General features: G+C 31.7%; 1 protein-coding gene across 1 annotated transcript in view; it reads left to right on the top strand.

Annotated features, from left to right (window-relative positions):
• Positions 1-13,317, top strand: part of LOC132929607 (roundabout homolog 2) — a 161,980-nt gene that overhangs the window by 128,979 nt on the left and 19,684 nt on the right. The gene's annotated exons all lie outside the window — the stretch shown is intronic.

Raw genomic sequence — 13,317 nt, forward strand, 5'->3', positions numbered from 1 at the left:
AATTGGATAGCTGAACCGAGAAAAAAATAAGGGCGACCATAAAAGAGTGGGCTTTTTGAACTTTTTTCACTCATGACTTGACTCTTTATAAACGGGAATACATATCATGTATATATATAAGATCCAGGAGAAACGATATTATTTATTCTTTTCGGCCCCGTAAAAGCGGAACTTTTGAATACGACAAACGAGACGGGGATGGGATCTCTGGGTTTTATTTTATTTAGTTTTTGTCTGTATATATATTATATATATATATGTATATATATATATACGTATAAATGTATAATATATACTCTTTGCTATTTCCTTCTTCTCGTAATAACAATAAGTGTGTAGAATATATATAAATATATAAGCTTTTATCAAAAGCATATCTTTTTCCTTATTCGCGCGCACACACTTTCTGAACGCTATACTCCCTCTTATCTCCGCTAGTGGCTGTTGTAGTGGAAAAGTGGTGTGGGTGTGGGACAAAGGTTGATTTCAATGAAAACAGCCGCCGAACCGACGCCATTTAGATTCTTTTGCAGACATCATTTTACACCTTCCAAAATCCCAAACTCTGAAGATCTTGTTCGGAACACACGGCACCGATAAATTTAAAATGTATTTATATATATAATCTAATAGTTGCTTCGTCATCGACACCTTTCAGTGCGTCCGTGAAGGGTGGTGGGGTCTGTCGGACCAGATCCATTATCCGTCCGTCTCAGCACAATGGCCGTTTTCCCCTTGTCCTTCAAATTACGTTTAAAAGGATCCCCGCGCGCTGCAAACCAACCAATATATAGTCATTCTGTACACACACACACACACCATTTCTGTTGTGTTTGTAATTTAGATGGCGATTTTGTTAATCGATTCTTAATACCATTATAGCTTAGTTCTGTATTTAGTGTCGGTCTCTAAAATGGGGGAGGGATCGGAATACCGCTTAAATAATCATTAGCGGTGGATTTTATCCTTTTTTGAGCGTCCAAAATAGTGGGTTTTTTTTATGGTAATTCATTCTTTAAAAGCGTGTAACATTATTAAAAGTGAAAAAAATACAATGTATAATGTACACGCGTATCAATAAATGTATTTAGTGTTTACGTATTATATTGTATTGTTGTAACCAATAATTGTTGTTGACAATATAAACTTTACATTAAGGTAATAACTTCGTATTCAAGTTAAGATAAAATACGAAGAAAAATAACTGCAATAGTTTTACAATACGAAAAAGTAAAAAAAAAACGAAAATTTGGGTCACTGTAAGCTATTACATAAGACTATATAATAATGTGTATATTTTTAGTATTATAATGTGTAAACAACAATTTCATATTTTTTTTAAATGTCAAACAATATTTATTTGTATACCTACTATGTAGGTATATCGTATATTTATTTATATAATATACTTTTTTCCGTAGCTGAATTTTATAATAATATTATACATTTATGTATTTATTATATTTTTGAACGCGTTAAATTCTCACTACCGAGCTGCTACAGACACTTGATTACATAAACTAAAACGAGAAAAATGTGTTTAAATACATTCTTTATAAATTTAAATATTATTAAATACCTACCAACAGCAATGTTTAACTGATTTCTCGTGCATATTATAATAATAATCGTCGTCGTCGTCGTTATAACGGCCTATTATTTCCCATTAAAAAAACACAGATCCGACGTTAAACATGTATCGTCGTCGTCCGGTAAATATCTGCTGCAGTAAACGTATGTATACTGTACATATATAATTTTCTTCGAACATGCGTATACAAAAACACGTATTTTTTTACATTTTTTCAGTCGTCTTAAACGTCCGATGATAGTTATACTATATCAGGTATACATATATATATATACAAAGGATAATTAAAACAAACTGTAGACACGTGTCGGTGACCGGTCGGGCTGGTAGTGAACGAGGTTCGTCCTGCGGGAAACAAACGAACGATAACGATAATTTTTTCGGGATTCTGTGTAGATCACACCGACCGACGTCGCACGATAGGGTGCCCGCGATGGTATACCGGATCCATTATGTATTTTAACGGCTATAATAGTATTTCAATATACAACGGCGTTAAGAAAAACACTGCCGTTTTTATTACACCGTGGGCGTGTCAAGCCGTGTTCTTTTTTCTCTCTTCATATTTATATTATAATATAATATCTTATCATATTATCGTCATCATAATATAGGTATGCAGTAGTTGATTTATCACAGAACTCTATTGCGCTCAAACCCCTCTTCACTCAAGTGATCTGACTATCCAAGTACAATATTAATAATAATAATAATAATAGTAATAAGAACTTTATCGTAGTATTTAATGTTGACATTGTCCGATATGACCACATACTGTGTCAATGTGTCAACCAAATATTATACACAATGAGGTGATTATTTTGCATTTAAACACTTATTGTATCGAAAAGTATTAACGTGTTTGGAAAATATATATTGATATAAAATTAAAAATGTATGCTGTTCAAAAAAGTAAAAAAAAGTAAAAGATTGTGGTGATAAAAAATAATAATAATGTTGTTTTTTTAATGATTTTAAATCGTAATAAAAATATACTTCCATAAATGTTAGAAATAAATATTATATATATATATGTATACACATAGTTTATTCAAAATTCAAATACAAGATGCAAATCTATCATATTAAGGAAGCCACAGTTGAATATTAATTATACTATTTTCATATATTATTATTTTTATTTTTATTATTATTATTAAAGAAAGACAAATAAAACTCGTTACCGTTTTAAATAAATAAGAAAGCAAAAATAAACTATAATTCCATTAGTAAACATTACATACACATTATGAGTAATGCACGTAGAACAGTGTATAGTTTGTCTTTTTCAAATCCTTGAAATTTTGATCGGAAACTGTCAAATCAAAATTCAGTTATCGGCAGTTTGAACCCCTTGGGATATTTTTTTTTCGCCTACGCCCCAACAAAAGAGGAGAATAATGATGTCCGTCTATAAATTGTGAAATCACTACCGAAAATTTACGATTGTTCTTTTGCTCCAGGTACCTAAAATATATTTTTTGATAACTTCCATTGTAAGATATTATCAGACAGCATTAAACGAGACGTATTTGATGTATTGATTTATCAATAGTATGACGCTTAATGTAAATAAATGTAATTATTATATTTAACTTTTAATACCAAAACAAGTTCATTTAAAAAAATCAAAATCTGATAAATTGTTATTGTTTACTTGATTTAGTACTTAAATATTTTAAGAACTATTAAAATATATAGCTATATTTAAACTTCAATGTAATATTATTATACTTCTATTTTTTTTTTAATTAAGTTTGAAAATATTTTAGTCGTTCAAAATATGTAATTAAATAAAAAATACCGATTTTCGTTGTTAATTAATTTCTAAAATTCCAATATATTTGTATCTACGTAATAATTATGTACATAAATGATTTTTTTTTTATAGATGTTAACTGTTGTAAACTCAACAGTATAAAATATCACAAGTCAACGGGTTGATTTTATTATCCAATATCGGAATAACTACTTTTATTAAAAATGATCAAAGTGTTTGAACTATAATTTACTCTCAAGTGGTGTACTTGGATAGCTTAGTACACAAAATAGCGAGTAAACTTTAGTGAAGTACTGTAAAAGTTTCTGTAGTGTATTACCGTCATTTTCTGGATAAATCGAGTTTCACGTTATTACCTTGAACTTTCATCCAATTTTTGCTATTCCGTTTTACCCAAAGAACGTAAACCGTCCGTAAATATTTGTCCAACCCCTCGAGTCCAATAGATGATAAGAGCGCACGCAATTTCGTTCTGACCGTTGTTGTCGTTATTGTCAACCACGCCGGACCATTATAACTTTTAAGTAACCATGTCATCAGAAATAAATAACCAATGTAATTAGGTACTACAAGACCTATTATAAAAATTACTCTAAATTACTACCTGTCTGGAAATTTTTTTCCATATTAATTTTAATAATATAAAAATCTCAATATACTCCATAGGCTCTTTTAAAACTCATAGCATAAAAAAACGTATAGATATTCATTATTTTTACTATAACATGTTTATTTATAAAACACATAAATACATATAAATAAGTGCACACAGTAATAATTTCTATAATATATGTCTAGTACAATTTTTTAAACTTACTCGATTTCTCAGAAAAAATTTTTTACTTTTGATTAAAATAAATATTCTACTTTGAAGTATAGTTATGCCGGTCAATGGTCACTTTAAAAAAAATAATCAAACATACAAGTATATTTTAAATGTTCTAAAAATAAATGTGTTTAGAAGAAATTAACTTATTTAATATATAAAAATAATAATTGTTGTATTAATTATAAGTACTCGTATTGTTATTAATTGTTATTATATTAAATCGTACTAATCGTAGATATCGTTATTGTTTCAAATCTTAACCAGTAATCTCGTTCACCAAATAATATTATTTGATCATAGGCTATCAGATTCACCCTTATTAATACATATTTAATTGCGGCCTACGAGTTTAACACGATTACTGGACTATTTCATTAAAGCCGACTGCTGTCTATTGTTCCAATTCATTGTGTCAGCAACCTCTTTCACGCATTTGTGGTTTTCGCTCCAAAGGCTGGACATTTTTTCACCCCCATCGGCAACACACGAAAGACAATTTAATTAATTTTTTTTTTTTTTGATCTTTCCTTGTCGGCTGATGGGAGGACTTTTAACAGGATTAAACCACGCGACATCCCCACCGCGACACCAACAGCACCACTGCTGCGCTCTCTAAAACCCACACCGGAAGGCTTTGTCCTTAAAATGCCAACTTTAATAACGTGTCCATTGTACGGGTTGCGGTGCATATGTATATCGGTCGATCGACATGACATAAATTGAAAAACGTCCGTCGGCCACGAAAATGCTGACGATATTTTTCCAAGTCACCAAGTACACTGTGCTATTGTAATGGGGTTTTATCGTATGGGGGTCGGGGGGGTTAAAACAAAGTAGTTTGTTTGGATTGGATCCAAAATAAGAAGAGAAAATAAAAACATTGTGTACCATACAATGTGTGTGTGTGTGTGTGTGTCTTGGAACCTTTTCAAACATTGTCTAACTCTATCTATCTATCTCTCTCGCACTATTACCACTCCCGCTCTATGTATCTTTATCTCTCCCCTCTCTATCATCGGTCCCTCCCCGTGTATCTATATCTCTCTGTCTCTCTCGGGTAGAAAAAGGGCCTTTTCCCATGGAAAACGCCAATAACATAATGCGTACACGACGGTTTTTCTCAGGCAATGTGGTCGGCTCTCCTCTATGGAATGGGGCGGTAAGGTTGGTTGAGAGTGTATATGCGCCATAAAAAGAGATTGCGAATCCGAGATATTGCCGTCTGGGCCCTATTCGATTTGTGTTCGAAATATATTAATCTCCAATCGTTATTACATATTTTATTATTATTATTATATATATTTTTTTCTACTACCGGATATCCGATGGCGCCCTAAAAGAACCGGCGTTTTTATTATTGCGCGACGACGCACGTTTATATTTGTTTCCATGAGTGCAGCGTTTATTTTGATAGAAATCAACAATCGTGTGAGTACGCTGAAGTTTTTTCATCAAAATTAGAATTATGTTATTTTTCTTGTTTGCTGTTTTCACGGAATAACTCAAAATATTATTCGATTATTGTTGTTAAAAAAATTGTGTTTTGTTAAATAATATTGACAAATTATATAATATTATAATAATTAATAATGGTCGTGTAAATAATATAATAACCCATCAATGAACTGTTTACATACAGTTTTATCATTCATAACGATGTATGAATTATAATTCGATAACGTTTGAGGATAAGGTATCAATGAAAATATTATTACTCCGTCCCACGTGGTACTGCAGTAGTATGATTTTAGCCGCTAACAATGCATTCACACCGTATTGTGGTAACTGTTAGAACAATAATTAGATATACATTAGAGTTGTAAGTCTTGAATATTAATTTATTCCATCCGAAAAGTAGGTTTTTTACCTAGAAAAGACTTCATAAAAATCCTCTTTGATCCTTAGGTGATTCGTTGACGGTATTTTAATTATTCTTACTATTTTCGTTGCTTCTATACGCATTCGATATTATAAAATAATATTAACCAATAGTTATACTTGTCTTTACATGTAATGCAATTTTTTTTATCATATAGATACAGAATATTTCACAAGCATTCTCATTATTTTATTCATTCACAAAGGATTTATAGGTATTACGATTATGATTTTTTTTTGAAATTTTTAGTAGGTAGACTTAAACACCATATTTTCATGCATCGAGATCAATATTTTAACTAATATTGTTATTTTATATAATGGTTTTTCATCAAATATAAAATAGATGTAAAACAGTGGCACGCATTAAGAATCTTCATCCATCTTGTTCTAAAGCTCTAAGCACAAAACCAAACAATATCATCAAACTACTTTAATTCTTACCAGGAACAAAATTTAACGATTAAATATAATATAATATAATACATAAACTTTGTTTTACTTAATTTTATATAATTTATTTACTCTTTATATTATCATAACATTTTATGATTTAGATGTATTCTGTTCTCTCTCTTTTGTGAATAATATTATGAATGTGACCTAATTTTTTAAAATACTTTATGTTGCATTCAATGGCCATAGATGTCGTGTGTAGTTTATAATAAAAAAAATAGATAAAATGCATATAATACTCAGTAGTCAGTCTAAAGTACCAACTAATTATACTCAGACTATTTTTACGAACATATAAATAAACACTAATATGTTAAAATTATTTATTATAATATTCAAATCATCCTTTACTTATATTATCATGGGGTATATATTTTTTTGTACCTATATTATAAAGTTAATAATTAAACATAAACTAAAAGTTTATATTGACACAGTACAATCCTTATATAAAATAAAAGATATACATATTTAAAAATACGGACCTCGAGTATACTTAAAAAGTTTCAAAAACCAATACTTAAATAAATTGATTATTAAACGAAACATAGGGATGAGTATGTTTGGTGAATCGCCCTGTATGTAAAATTTGAATGTACAATTATATATAATATTATACAATAGTATTCAATACCGTCGTCAAAGTGCGTGTACTTTGATATTGTAGCGGAATTAATGTACGCTTAATCGAATAATAAATTGATAATCGATGTATATATAATTATAAATAATAAATATATTACCGTTTAATTCCGTCGTCTGACAGAAATGAAAACGCTATTAGCGCCAAACCTATATTATATCGGGTCAGCGCGTTCTCATTTTGTATGAATAATGAACCGTATTTGGATCGTGATTCGTGTATACGCGTATAATAATAATAATATAGTAGGGTTTCAGGATTCGCTGTTATTAAAATTCCAGCAAATATGGTTTTCGAATATGATTTTCGTATTTTTTTTTTCGTTCCGTTTCATTACACCATCCGAAACGACGGTGAAATAAAAAAATATATACTGATCCCACCATTGTGCAAATGATATTGTATGAGCGGATTACGCATTATCGCGTTAATTGGGTCGGCAAAAAAAATATACGGGATCGCGCTCTGTTGGAAAAAAAATAATAATAACGACGATAAATCAACAACACTGCTGAATAACAATATAATATATGATATATTAATATATCCTTACCTGACACTACGCGCAACACCGCTGAACTGCGAATATTGCAGTGATATAATAATAATAATATGCACGCATAGTATCATAACTCGTGACGTTACTGTGCACGTTACTGGTGTGCTAGAGTATATTATTCTCGAGTATATACTATTATCATTAAACTCGGTGGACTTGGCTCGAAATCGGCTGACTGTCATGTGCAGGCCCACCCGCCGACCACCGAACGCGTTTATATTGCGCGACCCGTACCATCCCGCGCGTACGCAGCCATCATATTATATATAGGACGTCCGGAAAACGTATATTATATTATTATTATTGCGTTATACTTTATCGGACGTCGCTGCAGGAATGTCCGTTTGTTGCGAGTCTCCAGCGACGCGTAGTCCGTTGATTTATTGTAGGCGCGAAACGTATATTATATAAAAACTGGGAAATATATCAAATGTCTCTATTCCCGCCGGTATTTCCGGAGAACGCGAGCACTATACTTCTGCGCCGCTGAGTTTGGTCATAAAAGCTGCGGCGGTGGCGTAAGGATGAGGTGAAACTTATATTGTTTATGGTGTATATAAGTAATGAATGTCTTGAGTGCGTTTTCACCTTTGCAGGTATGTATACCTATTATTACACCTATAATAATGATAAAACGCCCTCGTGACCGTACTTCCGTATTAGGTGGTAAGTGAGATACCTGTATAGTGTATACAGAGCGATAAAAAAAAAATCCTCACCAAACATTAAATATGTATGCATTAATGAACAATTATGTATTAAATAATTTATATCGGAACTCGTCTTGTGCAGATACGTATATATAGCTATACCCAAAATCGCGTTTTGGCAGCGACACGTGCACACTGTTAAATTAATTATTCGCATACTTTTTTGGTACGCATATTATATTTATTTATCGATTAACATCATTGCAGAATATAAACCATATCATAATAAAAGATATTGTTTATATAATATATATCGAATTATTTGTTTTTCCTAACCTAAAAATTTAAATTAATGCTATATAATATTTATCTTATGTTTAATGCTATTAATATTGTTATTATTATTATGATTCTATTCAGGAAATTATTTATTTTATATGATAACATTTAAACGAAAATTAGATTATGTTATTTAGGTAATAGCTATTCCAATTTCTTTGAACAAGGGAAATAAAATAATTTAAATACAATTTACATACTTAATCATTCTCTGTCGATATACGGTTAATACTAAGTTTCGGTCGGTATCAAAACAGTTAAAAAGCAAAATCCTAGTTGCGGTCCGGATCAAAACAGGTAAAAAACAAACTCCGATTCACGATCGGTAAATACAATTATCTTGTTTTAAACATTAATTAGCTACACATTTCACAAATGTCACCGAATTAATTCATTTTTTTTAAAATAATATTTGATTTTATTTTTAATACATCTCTGGCTAATAATTTCAATATTTTTATTAGTTCCTAAATCTACTGAATTGATTTTTGAATATGTATCTATGATCTATCTGACCAATCTGAATATTTTTAATACACTTTGAAAATTCAAATATGTTGGGATTTGGCAATCGGTTCTCAGTTTTTAATTTAAAATTGAAAGCTGTAACCTTCATTATTCGTTCTCCAAATATTATTATTCAAAACTATTCAGTGTTATTGGAAAACTAGTATCTGAGTCAATATAATTAATCACCAATTAGTCACTAAATTCTGCAGTAACTCTTAAATCCATAGGTTGTTCAATAATTAATTCCAAAAACACATACCCCACTTCATCTAAAAGCTAAAAGGTGAAAAGTCAATCCAAAAAACATAGCTCAATCATTTTTCAATTTCCTAGTTCTTATTTTTATACTTTATACTCTATAGTCTATAGTCAATCCTAATTCTACAATTTTTTCCAATAGACTTGACTGAGATAAAATCTGCATCCAAACAAAGTGTTGTTTGGAATTCTCTACTTACAACTTTAAGAATTCCTTTTTCAAAGTCAGAAACTATAATATGTTGTCGCTTGAATATTAATGCATTCCCAAACATTTAATTTCAGCATAAACTTAACAGTTCTGTACGATAATTCCTTTTATCTTTTAATAAACTAAGTGCAACAGGAACAAATAACAAATACTGTACTAAAACCAATTACTGTAAATATTTGCTAAAAGAATTTCGTCTCGCCATAAACTAAAAGATATAACGCTGACTGCAATTTGGATGAGCGCTTATCGGATAATCGATAATAGAATACGGGCCGCATTATACCTTCAATACTATTATGACGACAATAATTCGTCTATTACGACCGCAATTCGAACTCAAAGTATTATACAACTGTCCGACGAACTCATGGTATAGTTGGTATAAACACCGCTGTAATCATCGTTGCACGACGAGTACTTGTAGAATACTTGTAGCCAAATTAAAATCCTTATTAGAGGCGCTATTAGCCAGGGTGCGTACGGCTTGAATACAAATACTTAGTATTTATACCTGATAATTATTTTGAAAAAAATTTAGCACAAAATTATGTCTTATCGCCCCCGCCCCTCCTATGTATCGTGCATCGTGTTGACTTTATTTGTTTTCTCACTTATCCCTCCAGTTCTCTAACTCATAACTCTCTCGCACACTATGCAACAGCGCGTGTCCCGAGTAACGCGTGAGATGTGACGTGCAGTATACGGGTGAAAAAAGGGCACCGAGAATATTTTGTTGTGTGTATTATTTTTTGTCTACCTAAACGCTACTTGAGTTAATTATAATTATTATGCGGCGGCTGCGAGCAGTTTTCATTAACGAGGGGCGAGAAAAAACTTTCATTTTATTATTATAATATTTCCTCTAGAGGTTAAAAAAAACTCAATAATAATAGTTGTAGTCGTCGATGATGACGATATACATATTATTATAATAAAAGCCAGCCGTCATCTGTGACCTTTTATCGTTTTTTTTTTTCCATAAATCAGTCGGCGTAGGTACTCGTCGCACACTCGCACCGCGGCCGTTGTCGTCGTCGTTGTAGTTATAGAAATAATAATTTCTTATTTTTCAAACTCCGAGTGGGCGCCGCCGGACAAATATATTATCTCCTATAATATGGTTGGCCCGCGTGTCATCTTCTCTTCGTCGCGTGTACGATCGCGTGTGGCCACCGGTAGCCGGTTCTTACACCTCATTAAGTATACACCAAGGCCCGGTCGTTCATCAATATTTCGTTGTCGGCTAATATAATATATTATTATATATATGTATATTATATAATCAGCCGTAAGTGCGCGGCACGTATGGTCGATTACCCAAAAACATGCGTTCTCCGTCAAATATATTAACGGGACAGAAATCAATCGTCTAGGTGATTATTATTATTTGCTCTTCGGCGGACGTCACTGCTGGTCGTTCATCGAGGACGATTACCGATGAACGTTCGCCGCATGTAGCTATTAAGTTATTATTATGTATAATAGTTATATATTCGAGAATAGAATTTAAAATTGTTATTAGTAAGCACGTTTTAGTACACAGAACCGCCCGGGAGTTAAATTGGGCGCGTGTATAGATATTTGGTGAGTCGGCGCAGCAGAATATATATACTTTCGGTACCTATACATAGGTACCACCCAAAAACGTTTAAATCTTACACTTATTAAAACTTATTACCAATTTCATAATATTAATGAGATTTTTCTTATAGTTTAGTTAAATGGAGCTCTTTGCGTATATGGTAGTATTCAAATTTAAAGTACCTATTTTATCTACCTAGAACGTGCTGGATACACGTTTTATAAATAGTCATATAATACGTCTTGTGTTGTTAAAATATCTACTGAAGTAATATTAAAACGGTAACCATAGCGATCAATCGATTTAACTATTAAAAATAGGCAACTTTTGGTTATCGCTCTTACTATTACCGGCAAAGTTTAAATACCGAATAACCGGTGTACGTATTATAATTTCGTATTCCTCTAGACATAGTATCGTACTTGGATAACTTACATAATCACTGCTGATAACTGCATACTATTATCTGCAGCCAACGTCACTGAAATAAGTATGACACAAAGCGTTTCAAGTCGTCGCTCATCTTTATGCCGATATAAAGATATAAAATTGAATACCGGAGAATTATCTATTTATTATTATTATTATTATTATTTATAATCGATCGATATAATGGTATCCACATCCGGTAAAGCGCAGAAATATAAAATACAAATTGTAAGCATTCATTTTTCCATTTTGCCGTCGTCGGTCTATGTATATCGTATATACATAATATACTAATATACATATGTATTTGACGCACTCGATATGTACAATAATAAAATATATTTGAGGTAAATCGTTTGAAATTCCTCCGCGTGTATACTGCAGGGAAATATTATCTATACGTTAGAGGCCTTTGGAGTGCTTTTCAAAAGTTCTCCGGGTTAATAAAAATATATATCACGTAGTACCAAGTCCCGTGTTGGAAATTTCTCGCTTTTAAAATAATCTACCAGTCTCTGCCATCCCTGCAGCAGCCAGTCAACGTTAATCTATTCATGACCTTAATCGTTGCCTATCGTCGTGTATTTATTTTCGATCAGAACTTTTCCGGTATAAGTATTAATACCAAAACCGTTCAAATTCGCATCGTTAAACGTTTATTATGCATTATCATTTCCGTTTCCTATATACGACTGTCGGCGTTTAAAACAATTATTTGTCGTGTTTGACAAATGATGACAATACTCGCCAGTCGCCGATATAATAAAGTTGGCGACACAATCGTGAATCGAATATTAATTGTTTTTTTCTTTACCCGAACACGTTTTTAGCATTCGCGTTATTGTTATTCATCTTTGATGTTTTGCGTCATAGTATCTTTGCGTCGCCGTCCAACAACGCGACGAGTATTGTTTTATATCACTAAAATCATAATGTATATAGATATTTTAACGATGAAAGCATATATACGAAGATTTATTTTTATCGAAAATAGATGCAAAATAATATAATAACTGATGTTAGTTTTGAACTATGTGTGTAATAAAATTTTTATAGTGGTGGTGATAATATTTTGTGAGAATTTTATTTATTTATTTATTTATTTTTTTGTTCGATACTGTCCGTTAAGTGTTTGTCGTTTCTGTACGACATAAGCCAGAAGTCGTAATGTGCACAATGTGTACACCGTAGTAGTTGTATGTATACATATATAAAGTGAGTCATTGTTGTGTTTTCATTTTTCTCTTTCTCGACATCATGCCGACGAACACCAGATATTCAGAAGGGAAAAATATGATATTTACACAGTAGCGTTATAAATATTATATATATATATAATGCGTTTAAAGAAACGACAAATACCACGCTCGGAGACGATGACAACCCCACGTACTGCGTGTTGTCAATATTTGTCCACCATATAACGACGACTCGGGTCCGGTCTTAATCCATTTAAACACGGAATCATCCCCTCTCTCCTCTCATCGTTATGATCTTCGAGAAAACTCTTCGACTACAGCCACTGCTAACCCTGCAACAGTGCATCAGCAGTAACTTAAAATGCCAATTCATTTGCGGGCAAGTACGTTTCAATTCCTA

Source organism: Rhopalosiphum padi, chromosome 1 (assembly GCF_020882245.1).
Source record: "Rhopalosiphum padi isolate XX-2018 chromosome 1, ASM2088224v1, whole genome shotgun sequence".
In the NCBI taxonomy this organism is placed as follows: Eukaryota; Metazoa; Arthropoda; class Insecta; order Hemiptera; family Aphididae; genus Rhopalosiphum; species Rhopalosiphum padi.